Source organism: Aotus nancymaae, unplaced genomic scaffold (genome assembly GCF_030222135.1).
Source record: "Aotus nancymaae isolate 86718 unplaced genomic scaffold, 86718_ANA_hifiasm-v0.15.2.pri h1tg000012l, whole genome shotgun sequence".
In the NCBI taxonomy this organism is placed as follows: Eukaryota; Metazoa; Chordata; class Mammalia; order Primates; family Aotidae; genus Aotus; species Aotus nancymaae.
This window is the reverse complement of record NW_026988423.1, coordinates 10,594,978-10,612,154: the sequence shown is the minus strand read 5'-3', so window position 1 is coordinate 10,612,154 and position 17,177 is coordinate 10,594,978. Positions and strand designations below refer to the sequence as shown.

The 17,177-nt window shown below is 33.6% G+C and overlaps 1 protein-coding gene across 11 annotated transcripts in view; it reads right to left on the bottom strand.

Moving 5' to 3' along the window:
• The window catches only part of GRIA4 (glutamate ionotropic receptor AMPA type subunit 4), a 395,455-nt gene that overhangs the window by 228,402 nt on the left and 149,876 nt on the right, over positions 1-17,177 (bottom strand). The window lies entirely within an intron of this gene.

Sequence of the window (17,177 nt, the reverse complement as noted above, 5' to 3'; positions counted from 1 at the left end):
TCCAAATGATAAACTTTGACTAAAGCCAGCCTATTTTGATGACTCATGTACTTGACACCTTCGTAGCATTTACATATGTAGGTTTTACTATGTTCATTTTCACTTGTTGATGTGTTGCAATTGTGACTTTCCCGATTACTTTTTCTTGCCTGCACCTCCAGTTCATCCTCCACACTGCTTTAGTGTTATAATTCTGAAAGATGAACTTTCATCCTGTCACTACTGTGCTTTTAAATAACTCTTAGTATCCCCTGTAGTACCTACAGAATTCAAATTTTCAGGTAAGGTATTCACAGTCTGACATTAACTGTTCTCATCTGTCCCAAACAAACTTGTCAGCCCCATTCTCCCTGAAAGTATCCTCCATTCCACTCCTCTCTTCTTGAGCCATAATGAGTTACTTATCAAATGCGTAATATATAATACTCATGTGCACACTGTTCTCTCTATAAACACCCTTATCCCTCCACATCATCTGGAAATCTCAGTCTTAAAGAACTACTCAGCTCAAATATTATCCTTTCTGAAGCCTTGCCCAACTTTCTAAGCAAATTGATTTGCCTTCTCTGTAACTGCACAGTCTTGCATGTGCCTCAATGAGAACATAGTTTTACCTTGTAGTATGGTTGGTTATCTGTACAGAAGCCTGCCATTTCATTTCACATAACTTTAACCAAACACCTATTATATTATATTCACTGGCTCAGGTCTGCAGAGCCAGACCAAGACCTAGTCCTTGTCCCTTGCTTCATGATGCTCTTATGAGAATTCAAGCTTCTCAAGTTACTGAGCCTGTGCCCAAGGAAATGTGGACTACTTGCCATGAATGTTGATCCTTACCTTTTCACCTCTTCTCCTCTACTCTTTCAGTTTCCTCTCTCTGGAATGCCTTTGCTTTCTTCTAATTGAAAGACTATATTAAATCTTAGGTACCAATTCAAATTCTACCTACCACTTAGAACCATAGTCTCTAATTTGATATGGGTTTCTTTCTTTGAATTCTAACTTTTTTGTGTACTTCCCTTATGTTACTTACTTAGTATGCTTAACATTAATTAGATTTGTATTTTGTTTTCTCTTTGCTATCTAAGTCTATAGTTTATATATGGATTTTCCCAGCATGGTACACATAGCAAATAATCCATGAACATTGTTTAATCCAATGGAACAACTTAACTCATAGTAGGAAGGCCCTCATCCCCTTTCACCAAAACATCACTTATTCATACTGATTCACATAAGCCATCTGTTAATAGAAAAGTACCAGGTGTGTTCTATTTGTGAAAAGGTACTGAGTATTAATTTATTTCTTCTCTTTTTTTTTTGAAAGTTTTTTTACATAAAAACTTAAGCAATACTTTGGCTTCCCAAACTTGAAATATGTAGCTTCTTTTTGTTGTTTATTTCATCCTCAAGTTTCTTGATATAACCTGTCTGATTTTATCACCTTATTTTCTCCAGTTTTTAAACCAAATCTTAATTTTTAAGCCTACCAGTGCTACTATTTTTATGCCAATATCATCCTTTCTTCATATACAGATGATTTTTTTTAGAAGACAACTTTGTTTTTCATCAATAAAAATTCATTTAGAAGAAAATTGGTACATGCATGTGTTTTACTTTCAGTATTAAACTTGGCATTATCTCCTGGGGCTGGCAGTCCCTACTATGCTTGTCTTGTCATCTGCCATTATGTGCTCTCATAGTACAGCCAACACCTGTGACCACACAAAAGACCATACACAGCAGCTGCAGGACTCAGATGTCCATGCTGAAATAAATTTCTAAAGCTGAAATATTTGGATCTGTGACTGGTTCTTTTTTATTATATCCTTTCAGGAACTGTTAGGCCTGCCCAGTGCTGTAAAGTGTTATGTGTTAAATGTCTAGGACCTGCTTACTCTACTATTTTCTTTGACTGACTCTGATTTAAATTAAAGGGGGAGGTCCTCATCAGTAGCATAATGGAGTGGTTAAGGGCACAGATTTTTAATCCAAACTGCCTGCACTTGAAGCCTGGATCTGCTACTTCTTCTGTGATCTTGGATGAGTTTTTTTAACCTCTATGGGCCCCAGTTTTCTCATCTGAAAAATTGAAATTATACCACCTACCTCATTAGAATGCTATAAACACTAAATGCATTTATATATGGAAAGCTTTTAGAACTGTATTGCACATGGGAAGTACTATATAAGTGCTTGCTATTATTATGAGATCATAAATTCTTGAAGAACTTCAGATATTACTTAAAAGCATCTTTTTCATAATATCTATGATCAATCTTTTTCCCTGCTCATAGTTTTTAATTTTAATTTTCATTTTTATGGCATATGATTCTTATTTCTCCAAAACATGCATAAGGGGTCATCAAAACATACTGGGCTAACCTGGTAAATTTAGAACAAAACATGCTAGAGATTTCCTCTCCTTTTTAAGTCATCTTTTAAGAACATAATATACACCTCTTTTTTTTTTTTAAATCTTTTCAGGGATTGTTGGGACTTCCCAGTACTGTATAGTGTTATGTGTTAACTGTCTAGGACCTGCTTACTCTACCATCCATTATCTGTGTATGGATGAAAAAATGATATTGGCATAAAAATAGTAGCACTAGTAGGCTTAAAAATTAAGATTTGTTTTAAAAACTGGAGAAAATGAAGTGATAAAATCAGACAGTTACGTCGTCTGTCATAATGGTTACTAATTGTTAAATGCTAAAATAAAACATACGTATTTTTCTTGTTCAACTACAGACAACTTAGTAAGTGATAAAAATGTCAGATACTCCATGAATTCATGCATATCCTACAGACCAGGCATTCCTGATCATTTATTAGCAGGCTTTAGGCCCTCCTGACCACCCTGCCCCATAACTATTAAGTGATCACATGTTCTCCAGTACTTTGTTTCTTTCATCATTATTGTTTCCCATTTTTAAATTCGCTTATCAAATTTCACTTGACAAATATATATGAAGCACTTCTTATGTGCCAGGTACAATCTAGATCCTGAGAATACAGCAGCAAATAAACAAACTAAATATCCTGTTGTAACAGAGCCTACCTTAAATAACTGAAATATAATAGAACATAAGGTGATAAAATGTGTTGTAGATAAGAATAAAGCAAGAAAGGACAATAGGGAATATCAGGATGAAGAATGATGGTGGTCAGAGAGGGCCACATTGAGAAGGTAACATTAAACAACCTTGGAGAGGAAGCAGTGAGGTCTTCTTACACATGTGGCAAGAGTATTCCAGGCAGAGCAAAGAGCATGCACAAAGGCTGTGGGATAGAGTGTGGCATCATAAGAACTTTGATTTTACACTGAATGAGCTAGGAAACCACTGGGCAGCTTCAAGCAGAGGGATAATCTGATGATCAGTGAGAAACCTACTCACAATCCAACTTGAAGATGATGGTGCCTCTACCTTTAGTTCACTTCTTAATTGAATTAGTAAGTGTGCAAGTTGTCAAACAAAACTAAGCCATATACACAGACCCAGTCAAGATGTTAGAAATAAGTCTAAACTCATTCTAAAGTTAAAAGTACTGTTACTACATTGCAATCATTCCAAATTTAATATCCAAAGTTCATATCAATAATGCAAAATATAAGGCAGTAAAAAAAAAAACACAAAAATTATGACCTTAGATACTTAAAAGTTCATTATTTTATGTAGAAATTTACTTCAACTGCCATGCATAAACACTAGAAACTTCTAAATACTTGAGATGCCTTTGGGAAATAGTTTTTTTTTTCATAGACATATCTCTTATATGAAAGCAAACAATTGATATTCAGCATAATCCCTAGTTTGATGTTTTACACTAGTGGCTTTGATTAGGCTTGTAATTCTATGGTAGCCTAAAAAATGGGAAATATCATTTTTTAAATAGAAAGACTTGAATTCTTTTTACCCAGTAATTGAAAGCAATATTTAATCATTATTGTTAAAGATATGAAAACTAATGCTTTGTTAGGTCTAGAGTAAACATCTTGAAAGCAATATTTAATCATTATTGTTAAAGATACGAAAACTAATGCTTCGTTAGGTCTAGAGTAAACATCTACATTTATATTATGGATTTACAGTCCTGTTTCCATGGCATCCATAGTCACCCCCTTGCATAAATCCTGAAATAAACTTTACAAACATTTATTGAGTTACTTTTATGAATAGTTTTGAAAAGGTATTTTAATATTATGGAAATTCCATTTGCTTAGTAATGAAACACTAACCTAGTTATCTTTTTCACATAAGACGATTCTATGGAAGCAATCAGTTTTCAACGAAGGTTCTAAGTTAAGGGTTGAAAGCTTCTCTAAGTTAAGGGCTGGCCAGCTAGAAAATACTACAGGCTATATTGTATCTGTTGCATCTACTCAATACTGCTGTAGAAGTAGGAAAGTAGCCATAAAAATAAATGTAAATGAATGAGCATGGCTTTATTCCAATAAAGCTTTCTTTGCAGAAAAGGCTGTTGGGTAGATTTGTTCCACAGGCTGTAGTTAGCTGACCCATGTTTTAAAGGTTTGGAATGAAAACCTGTGGACCCAAGAAGATTTGAAGTTTACCGATAAGCTCTAGTCATTGTGTGTGCTCAAAGGCATAGCCTCAGACTTGGTGCTATTTATGCACTTCAGCATCATCTGTTCCACATTTGTTTCAACCTAGCTGCTCATTTTCTCATCAGTGATTTCTTGAGCAATATGCTGGCAGGGCTTCTTCAAACTCACTCACTCTGATTTGTCTAATGTAGATGACTCTTCAGTACTTTAACCCTTGCTATCATCGTTGATACAATTCTATTGTTGTTATTGTTTAAAGTATTACTCTATGTCATTTTAATCAAAATATCTGTGTATAGAATTACAGTTTGGAATAGGAGTATTTCTCTATGTCAGATCAGAAAAACCCTGATTATTTCATTATCTGTTCCACTTTACACTTTGTATTAATCTGTACTGAATTTAGCTGCATAATGGTTTTTGCTAAGTTGGGCTGCTGTTTCAATTAGCTTTTTGATATTATACTGTTTCAATGCTCTCTTCCCTCTGTAGGCAAATCTTAGACCTGTATAAACATATGGCTGAAGGCATCATTGGTCAGATACTTCTGGTCACATACTACTTGGCTATAGTAACATCTGGTCCAACGGGTAGTGCTGACCTCATTCTAACAACTACTAATGGATAACTAATTGGTCTCCTGGATCTAGTAAGGGTAAATCTACATTGTTCCCACGTTTTTGGACAAGAAACAATAATTTCCAGGCTACGTGTTGCTAAAAGGACTATTTTTTTAAAAAAGTAAAAAATTCCCTTTCTATTGCTTTTTTTTTTTTTTTTTATAAACTACCTGCTTTTTCCTGGCTACAGTAATGTGAAGGTAACATAAACAATATGGAAGAACACAACTCACTCTCAAATTTGTCATTTTAGTTCAACAGCCATTTTGGTCATTTAAAATCTGCTAACTCTTCAATATATTATATATAGTTCCTATGTAAATCAATACAGATTTTCAGGCTAGGAGTAGGGGGGTCTCTTTCTATTATAAATTTACTTTAGAAGGGTATTTTTAAGACTGATAGGCATGTAGACTCTATGGTTCCTTATATCATTTATTTTGTATATAATTGAGTGAAAACAAAAATAATGTAATGTAGTTATATAAACTTCACAACACAAAATAACTAAAATGATTCAAATAACAAACATTGCAGGTAAAAATGTGAATATGAATTAACATAATTCATTATTTTTAATACTAAATTACAGAAAAAATAATCTCTTAGAATGCATCAGTGACAAAATTTCAGTGTTACTTTCAGATTCTGTGTATTGTCTATTTCTGAATTGGCCTTTTAAGATTGTGTTTGGGTATTTTAAGATACTTACAAATAGAATAGCATTTTAAATGAGTCATAGTTCAAGTCTTTTTAAAGTGAGAATTGATAGAAATCTTACATATCTGTTGCTAAAATTCTTAAGACTAAATAGTTCCCTATGAAATGACAGAGAATAATGTGTACTCACATAAAGTACCCATGGCATGGAATCCTTTTTGGCAGGCTATCATCTGGCAAGCACACAAAAGGTCCAGAGAGGAATGTCCCTCACAAAATTCTTTCATCGACCTTCCAAATGGAAATGACAGACTGCTGTACAGATAGGAGTTTAAGCTGTTTTTGTCTTGTAGAGGATGCTTATTTGTTATGATTTTAACCTGGCATCTATCAAAACAGAATGAAACCCTTAAAAGAAACCTTGGAAAAGGGTAAGGATGTAATCTTTTTTATGCTTATGACTATTGTCTTTAGATACTAAAATCTTTGCATGTTAGCAGATGGTAGACCTTATCATTTGAAGGAAAAAAAAAACAATAAAAATCTTTTAGACTATTGTCATCAGTTTAATAGATCTTTTCTATTCTGCCATTAATAGATGAATCTAGTTACATTACAGACTTTTTTTTTTTTTGAGACAGAGTCTCTCTCTGTCGCCAGGCTGGAGTGCACTGGCGTGACCTCAGCTCACTGTAACCTCCGCTTCCTGGGTTCAAGCAATTCTCCTGCCTCAGCCTCTGGAGTAGCTGGGACTATAGCCCTGTGCCACCACACCCAGCTAATTATTGTATTTTTAATAGGCACGGGGTTTCACCATGTTGGTGAGGGTTGTCTCTATCTCTTGACCTCGTGATCCACCCGCCTTGGCCTCCCAAAGGCATTACAGACTTAAAAAAAATAGCTTAAATATACAGTGGTACAGAGCCAACACAGAACCCTAATGAAATCTTAATGAAACATTGTCATCACACCCACATTGCCAACTTCCACCTCCCTATGCTTCCCATGGGCAAAAGGTTTTAATCAAACCAGACTTCTTATCCTCTGCAAAACTCCATGAACTTTTTCACCTCCTTGCTTTGATTTTGCCACTTGCTCATCTTGGAGTGCTCTCTTCTCTCACTCCCATTTCTTCGAGAAAATTATATTTCTTGAGATACTTCTTTTCCTTCTTCAAAGACTATTAAACTCTCCTACCACTTTGAACCCAATATTTACCCATGTCACATTTTTATTTTGTATCTCTTACTCAACTTAGGTTAGCACCATGTATAAACCAACTAAGCACTGAAACATGGCTCCTCAATATGATTCAACAATTGCATCTCTGACATTGATCTCAAAAACCCCTTTATGCAATTTTGCTGTTGTATAATCTGTTAAGATGAATTAAACAGTTCATCTATGTATTAGCCTGTTCTCACGCTGCTAATAAAGACATACCCGAGACTGGGTAATTAATAAAGGAAAGGGGTTTAATTGACTTACAATTCCACATGGCTGGAGAGGCCTCATAATCATGGCAGAAGATCAGGGGATGTCTTACATGGCAGGAGGCTAGAGAGCATGTGCAGGGGAACTTTTCTTTGTAAAACCATCAGATCTCATGAGACTTATTCATTATCTGAGAACAGCATGGACAAAACTTATCCCCATGATTCATTACGTCACACCAGGTCCCTCCTACAACATGAGGGGCTTTTTAAAATTCAAGGTGAGATTTGGGTGGGGAGACAGAGCCAAACCATATCAATCTAAGACACAAAAAAATGCTCCAAATAAAAACAAAACCAAAAACACCTGTGACAAGTACATATTTCCAAAACAGATAAATACTATATAGGATATAGATTTGGCTAATATTGTGGTGAATCAGAAGGATATTCTATTCACTGACTAATTAGAGGCAAAACCATCCAGAAAACAACTGTCAGAAACTTTATTACCTGACTCTAAACAAAAATTTATCAATTTATACTTTAAATATTAAGATTTCTCAGGCTGGGAGTGGTGGCTCATGCCTGTAATCCCAGCACTTTGGGAAGCTGATGCAGGTGATCAGTTCAAGACCAGCCTGGTCAACATGGTGAAAGCCTGTCTCTACTAAAAATACAAAAATTAGCCAGGCATGCACCTGTAATTCCAGCTACTCAAGGGGCTGAGGCATGAGAATCGCTTAAAACTGGGAGGCAGAGGTTGCAGTGAGCCAAGATTGTGCCACTGTACTGCAGCCTGGACAATAGAGTGAGACTTAGTCCCAAAATAAATGAACAAAATAAAAAATATTAGGACTTCTCAAAAGATTATGAGCAAGGGATATCTTGGGGGTTGTATATGTGCTCACACATGGGTGGTAACACTGCTTATCCATATAATTGGGAAATTGCTTCTAACACATTAGTGAATTTTCAATTTAACACAGGCTAACCTTTTAAACAATCACACAATATTTAAAGATTATAGCATTTTTTTATGGAAATCTGTACACATACTGAAAACTACTGCTGATGGGCAAAATCTGGCCCACCACTTATCTTGTCTTTGTATAAAGTGTAAACTATGAATTGTTTTTACATTTTTTAATGCTTGGGGCAGCAGAGTGGGACAAAAGAAGAGTAGCATTTTTTGACAGATAAACATTATTTGAAATTCAAATTTCAAATTTGACAGTGAAAATATATAAATACATGAAAACATATAAATAAATGTTTATATATATATATGGAAACATATAAATAAATGAAAATGCCTGTGTTCTAATAAAACTCTATTTATCAAAGAGAGTTTTATCAAATAGACTTTTATTAAAACACAGGCATTTTCATTTATTTATATGTTGTCAATGTCTACTTTTCACTGTCACATTTGAGTTGAATTGACAGAGGTAGTTGAATCCTAGCTCTGTCACTGACTGCTATGTGAGTTTGGGCAAATTATTTAAACTCTCTAAGTGTTAATTAACTCAGGAATAATACAGGATAATAATTACATTTGCCTTTAGAGTTTTTGGAAAATTAAATACGTTGACAGACATAGTAAAGTACCTAGTGCATAGTGGTGCCTTTTTGGCCTAAAAGCATAAGGATGTTTTCAATTTACCTGGAAGATACAAAAAATTTCAAAATATTTGTATCAAAGTATATCTCATATTAAGTAAAAATTTATAGAACTAGAGTAAGAAAGTGACGAATCTGTGACCAAGGTGGGAGATTTCCTTGTACCTTTCTCAATTAGGTCAAGCAGTCAGAAATTTAATAAAGATGTAGAATATTTGAACAAATGTAACCCCGATATAGGTTTTTGCACTGCATTTCAACCTTAATTGTGCATTGTGATTGTATAGAACCTTGTAGCTAAAAATCAGAAATAAACATTCTTCTAAAGCTCCTATGAAATATCGTTAAAATTGACCATGTACTCAGACATGAAAAGAAAATCCCAAAGAGTTTAAAGCCTTAGTATCAGAGAACACCTTCTTCTGACCAGAATCCGTTGAATACTTCATAACAGTGCATGTTATGTACCTTAACAAATAGGACACAAGAAGTGAATAAAAAAACATGAATAGGCCTTAGAATCATGAAAGAAATGGAAGCATTGGTTAAAAAGCTTTTACAGAGTTTATGCACAAATAATTTAAGACATGTTCTATTAAACTTTTGAGAAGAAGCTAATTTGAGCATTATGCAAACTCAACTGGAAAACAGAAAAATATGTTATATTCTGCATTATATTCTGGAAGGCTAATATAACCTTGCTACAAAATTGTCAAGTACATTAGTATAAATAAAAATTATATGTCTAAGGAACAACATTCAAAAAAAAATATTAGCAGATAGTTCACCATGGCAAGTCCGCAGAAGCTGGAGTTGAGGAGGGCAGTACTGGGGCCAAGGAGAAAAGTTGGTTGATGTGCAAGAGTGAAGAGTCCCAGAGCAAGGGCAGCAGTAGTTAGAATGCAGAGGAGGAAATGCATTTAGGATATTTTTAGGTGATATACATTTGGCAGGATTAATGATTGGTTGGATATGATTGCATGAAGGAAAAACATGGCATAAAGAAGGCTCCTATATTTCTAGGGCATGCCACCCTCTAGGATAGAAAATGAACCAAAAGAATTGAGGAAGCAATGAGCCAAAAGAAGCAATAATTCACTCTTGAAATAATGAGTTTTGAGATACAAATGGGATATCCAATAGTTACTATGTAAATGAGTTTGGCTCAGGGGAGAGGATTGAGTTCTAAATACAGATTTTGAAGTCATTGTTATGTAAGTGGAATTGAGACCATGTGATTCATTCATTCATTCATATTTATTAAGTGTGACTATATGGGGGCACTATTCTTCTTCAATGAGCAAGACAGAGTCCATACTACAATAAATTTTAAAAAGCCTGATAAAGAAGACATAATTAGATAAATAATCAGAATAAAGTGTTTGATAGAGATAATATAGATGCTATAGGAATGCACAGAAAGGGTTTTAACTCACTTGAGGGTAAATGTGTGGAAGAAGACTTCCAGAGGAAGTTATGCTCAGATCCAAATGGTGAATAAGAGTTACCCAAGAAAAAGGTTGAAGGAATGGCATTTGCAAAGCTGTCAAGGCAAGAGGAAGAACTCTGTGTGCTAAAATTTTTAGAAAAATCATTTTCTCTGGATCTTGGTGTTTCAGGAGAAGTGGGCTTTGAAATTAGTTGGAAGAAACAATCAGGAGACAGATTGTGGAGCATTTTTCAAATTTGGACTTTATATGAAGAGTAATGAGAAGTCATGAAATCATTCTAATCAAGAACGTGACATATGTAGTTTGTATTGAAGAAGTTTAGAGTCAAAATAGCTGAAGACAGAGCCCAAGTAAATGTCAGCATTTTAGGTGCAATCAGAGGAAGGGACGTTTATGAATGAAAAGGAGAATAAGCTATCACAAATTTATGTTTGTATTTGTTTCTTCATGAATTTAGCAGTAGCAATCAGAAATGTGTATAAGGTTTATATCTTATAATTTATAACATAAAATATTAACCAAACACCTTGATTCATGGTTAAGAATATTAAAATAATAAATATTTATTAGAGTTTAAAAATAAATTGTTAGCATATTAATGATGATGAAGATAATAAAAGAGCAATAGTTATAACTTAATACATTTTTTACAAGTGCCAGGAACTTATAAGTACTTTGTATGAAACATATAGTGACCCAGTAGATTTGATTATTAATACTATTTTTTTTCAGACTAGAAAACTGAGGTCTCATGATGTTAGGGAAATTATCCAAGGTCAAACATGTAATAAGTGGTAAAGCTGGTATTTGAATTCAGGCACTTAACATTGCAATATTATGACTGTCCTATACTGACAATATCTGGGCTATAGAACTGAAAATTTCTATTTGATGTAAAATAGAAAATTTCCACTTAACAATCAAAATATTGACAAGTTTGTCATAATTCCAACTATAAGGAATTTATACATTTACAGTTATGCAGTTACCCCTGACCTTCCTGATTCCACCTCTATCTCAAAGACATTTTTAAGAAGTAGTTGGTAGCTGTAATTTTAATTTGTTGTGAACTGATGTCATTATGCTATATTCCCTGGAGATATCAGCCTTGTCATCCTCCTATATTACTTATGTATTGGGGTTTAAAGGTTTTTAGGTATCTTATTAGTCTCCAGAGAAACAGAAGAAATAGAATATATACAGACACATAAAAAGGGATTTATTATAAGAAATTGGCTCATGCAATTATGGAGGCTGAGAAATCCAATAATCAGTAGGATCAGTAGAACCAGTGGTGAAATTTTAGTCTAAACCTGAAAGCCTGAGAACCAGAGGAGCCAATGACATGAGTCTCAGTCCAAGTCCTAAGGACTGAAATTCAGGGGATGAATGGAATAAGACCTGGGAAACAAGAAGACCAATGTCCAAAAGGCAGAAGATTGATGATCCAGGTCAACCACAGAGAACAAATTTACCCTTCCTCCAACTTTTTGCTCAATTTAGGCCTTCAATGGATTGAATCATGCCCACCTACACTAGTAAGAAGTATCTGCTCTACTCAGTCTATCACCTCAAGTGCTGAGCTCTGCTGGAGACAACCTCACAGACACATTCAGAAATTATGTTTTACCAGCTATCTAGGCATCCCTTAGCACAGCCAAGTTGAAACATAAAATTACCTATCACAGCATCCATATCAGGTAAAAGAGAAGGACAGATGTTCCCAGTGAGCCTGAAATCATGTTGCCTAGCTACTCAGTACTCTAGGTTCCTAAGAAAGAAGGAGAAAATGGGACAAAACAAAATAATATTTCTTATTACAATGCAATACAAAGGAGGAGAGGAGTATTGGAGTTGTGAACCCAAAAGGAAAATAGGAGAGTTCCCTGGAGTGATTTATAGAGACTTATTTTGGAGGGAATAAAAGGCATGTCATTTAAAGGTGTTTCATGCCTCTTATTCTTCATTTGTTCCTTTTTCTGTTACTCGAATCTTAAATTTTTTGCAAGAGGATTCAAGGCAGTTGAAAAATAAAAGATATACATTAAAACCCAAAAAGTAGAAATAAAATAACAGGATCTATCTCTTTTCATGCACAAACATACTACTCTTTGCATCCCCTCATCATCTCTTGCATTGGCTTTAGGATGCAATTGCAGCATATGCATATTTTACCACCCAGGACATCATTTCCCAGGTTTCAGAAAATATGTTATACAATATATAGAATATGTTTTTGTAAAAAAATGCTAACAAGAAACAAAACAGACCAAAGGAAACAAGCCAAAGTAAATTTTTCCACTCTATGCTTTGCCAAAGACATCTCTCCTAGGAACAATTTACATAATACTATAAAATTTATTGAGATATTAGATACGAGATATTTATGAACCTCTAAAATAATACCACAAGCTTCCATAGCACTGATGTGAGCAAAAAACTGAGCATTAAGCATTAAAGAGAGTCAGGATTACATAAAACAAGGTCATCGTCAGCCATTGCAGACGCTGGACATGATATAAAAATTGCTGGCCCTCATAACAGCTTTGTAAAATACCAGCAATGTTTGCTAGAAATTTAAAAAGTATTTGTATTCTGTTCATCTCTCCCTCAATCACAAATTCATCTTGTTATGTGGAATGTTAGGAATAGCTATAAACACATCATAAACATTTAAAAATCTGGGCGATACACACAGGTAAAAAATATACTCCTTTGAAAAAGATATATTTCAAATGGGAAAATAACCATTGCTTATATTAAACATCTTTAAATTGATATCTTTTTCACTCAAGGAATTGATATCATATTAATTTAATTTAAAAAATTAAAAGTTTTCTATTACTAGAAAAATTGATTTTTAAACATTTTCTAAATATTTAGTTTGTGTCTAAGTAAAAATGTTATCTTTAAGCCTGCTCAACAATTTTTTGTGATACGAAAATTACCCTTAATTCAAGTAACATCTCTCCCAGTCAGTTTTGCATTTTGGCTGTTCTATTAGCTATTTGATTTATTAAAATATGACACTATTAATCAAAAATGAATTATATCATTAGTTATTAAGGCCCTAAAATTGTTTGATACCTATTGCCAAGCACTTCACTAGATTAATTCATTAATTCAGTTGGTATCCATAGCATGCTTCTCAGGGGTTACTATGCTAGACAAAAAAGGTGTAAATGTAATAAGAAACAGTGATTACTGGAGAAACACAATTCTGGGGGAAGAAAAGATATGTAAATGTATATACAACGCAGTGTGAAAATTATTAGCAAGAGTGTTATGCACGGGTTGCTCAATAAGTTCTTGTATAGTAAAATATGGTCAATAAGAGATTTAAAAACTTCACTCACAGTGAAATATGTTATCTTGTATGAGCCCGATGGTTAGATGTGTTAGTTGTCCAGTATGGTAGCCATGGCTATTTAAATTTAAATTTATTAAAGTTAAATAAAACTAAAAATTCAGTTTCTTAGTTGTATAAGTCATATTTTAAATCCACAATAGTTTCATGTTGTAGAGATAACCATATTTGATAACTCATATCTTTTTGGAAAGCAGTTGTGTTCCAAATTAAAATTTTAAAGTATTAGGCTATATGTCAAAGGCAAATTTCTGGTTGTTAAGTACAATGTTGTGTAGTATTTCCTAATGAAGTCATAGCACTGGAGTTAATTCATTTTCAGTAGTGTCTTGCTTATCATTGACTTCTCAGTATCTATTAAGGTGCCTGATACAAACTGAAAAATAAATACTTATTGAATGTTAAATGAATAAATAGAATAAATAAATGAATGAATGCTTTTTTTTCCTTCGCTGAGAGGTAGTCAAATGAATAGAAGCAGGTTTTCCTGTTGATAAGATCAGGTATGCCATGTGCTACCTTTCTGCTTCTGTTCACCATTTCCAGGTAAGAAACAGAATATCTGAATTAAAAAATGAAATGAAATTGTAAAGATAATTTGAAAAAATCTTAAATATAATGCAATTAGTTTTTTAAAAACAGATAAGGCCAAAAGCACAACATAGGCAATTTCATACAGCTAATTCATAACAGATCATAAGACCTCTATCATAGCAAATAGACAATCATTCCTTTAATTGCCGAAATTCAACATAAAAACACTACTCCAAGGAATGACAGAGTAAGTTATTGTATTTTGAAAGAGTGTTTTGGCACTGCTGGGATTTAGATATCATAATGACTGAGCAGCCCAACAAAATATCTTATTCCAAAATATAGATGTATAATGCATTGGAAAACAATGCTCCATTCAAGTTGGTAAAGAAATTCAGTCATTAAGGCAATTACTTAAAATGGAAAAAAAATTTAGATAATCAGTTCATGATAACAAAGCAGGAGGAAAGAAAAGTATCAAAATATACCAAAAAGCACCAAAAGAAATGATAGCATTTCACTTAGTATCTTATTTCTTTACACTTGGTTTTTGTATATTATTTTTTAAATATTTTGATTTTAATGATGTGTATAATTATTTGAAATCTTTTTTCTCTTTATGATGTGAAAATGTGAATTACTCTTGGCTTACTATGTTTATAATGAGTTAATAATCTGTACATACCTCTATTGGTGAGAGTGACACATAATTATAAGCACAGTATCTAAGAGGAAATAAATAGGGTTTATGATCTTAAACTTATAAAATGAGCATGATAATTTCTAAGGGAGAAAAACTTATTCTTCTGCTTTGAAAGTACTCAATTAAGATCAAGAATGCTGGGAAGCATGATGCTGTCATGGCAGAGAAAGTTATCTGAACATCAAGAAACAGCCATTTTCCTGACATGTTATTTTTTGGTTCAGGCAATTGCTTCTTGAAATAAAGATGTCTGTTTTGAAGTTGAGTTGGTAATTACTATAGGTGACAATATAAAGAACTAGTTATTCAATCTGAAGCAACAACTGAAGAGAACTAAGAAATTTTAGAAATTGCATCAATTGGTTAGAAGTAGAACAGTTAAATTCTAGGATGACTACATGCAAAAAGTAGGCTTTGCACAGCAAGCAGTAAGTAGGTTAAAGGCTTACAAGACACCACTCATAGAAGAAGTCATGGCTGTACCATGATGGGTTTAAGACTCTGCAGGCAGAAAGTTAATGAGACAAAGATTCTTTAAATAACCAAGTATATTTCTGCTTATAGCAGAGAGATCTCTTGGTAGGAGGTAATGGGAATGACTCAAGTTTGGAGCATCTGACTTGTTATACAGGAGCAAGGACCTTGGGAAGTATAAACGGATACAAAAGCCAAGTGCCACTTTAATCCCTGTTCTGTGTCCCCACCAATGCATGAATTATACCTACGACCCTCTCCTTGCAAGAAATGGATTTATACAGGGACATAAAGAAAAAGTGAGACACAGGTCCCACTGGTATTTCCATGAGAATAAGTCATAAAATAAGCATCTTCTGCTGAGGGTGGAGAATTGGACTATATTATAATGAACCACAGGCAGCACCATCTCTTCTATATCCTGATACATATTTATTGACATTATGATTCAACATTCAGTGTCCTCTTGCTTAAGGATTTTTCCGACAGTTAGAAATGAATAGAGTGATGTTTTCTCTAATATGTAATTTATCCCCTAGGACGCTTTAGATTGTTAACTAATAACAAATAATAGTAGGCAATATAAGTAGATTCCAGTATTTCCAAATGAGAATTAAAGTATGCTGCAATCTTATAGAAAATATGATGATCATATTGAATTTGCTGAGCTTATTTCTGAAAGGGAAATTTACTAAGAATACCAATAGAAATTACGTACTAGAAACACCATTGGTGTGACATCTTAAATGACACTGTTTGCACTGAATTAAAAATGTAAATTTTAATGATAAAGATGAATTCATTTCATGGGTTTTCATCTATGAATATAGGAAATTATACTTTGGATTCTGGAAGGTGTATTATACCTTCTTCAAAAGTTTGAAACAAATCTTTTGAAAAGATTTAAGGATATTTATTATACTTACTTCATAGATAGAAAAGGCTATTTATTACCCTTACCCATTTTATAGATAGAATTCCATTCAAGAATATTCTTAAAATACTGCCTATTACAACCTTTATTTTAACTTCCTATCTTCTCATGACTCTTAAACCTTAAGAAAAAAAGGACTGAAGACAGAACCCACAGATGGTCCCTTAACGTTTATTTTTTAAATATAGTATGTTGCTATGATTCTAGTCACTAAATAAAAAACAGAATTGGAAAACATGCATGAGAATTCCTTAAGTTGTTCCTCCAGCTGAAAAATAAAGCTATATCAACCACTGAACAAAATGTAAGGATTGTTAATAATGCAATATGTGAGTTATTCACCTTGTCTCTCCCACACACAAGGGATCACTTATTAATCTTTCAAAACTGGTAAAGTGAAAGGTTGCCAGCAAATGTAGTCTTATTGCCAAACTTCTATCATCATTGTCATGGCCCTTCAATTATTCACTTAGAGGTTTGTATTTCAAACTCAACATTATGGCTCAATTATTTTAATATATTCCAAAACATTAACTCATTTGCCTTTGAAGCAAAGTAACACATTTATGTTATAACTGTACCTGAAAATATCATCACAGAAATTTTTTTTAAAGTAGTTATTGTGAAATTGTGAAATATGTATTTGATCTTTCTCTCTGTTTCCGGATTTACAGTTACTAAAACCCCTGGAATTTCTAGGGACAGTGGATTGTCTCTAGTATGCTAATGAGATAGCTGGTGGTTGGGGGCCCTTAGATAGCTCCAAGATGGGAGCTTGTTACCAAAAGACAAAGGCAGGATCAGA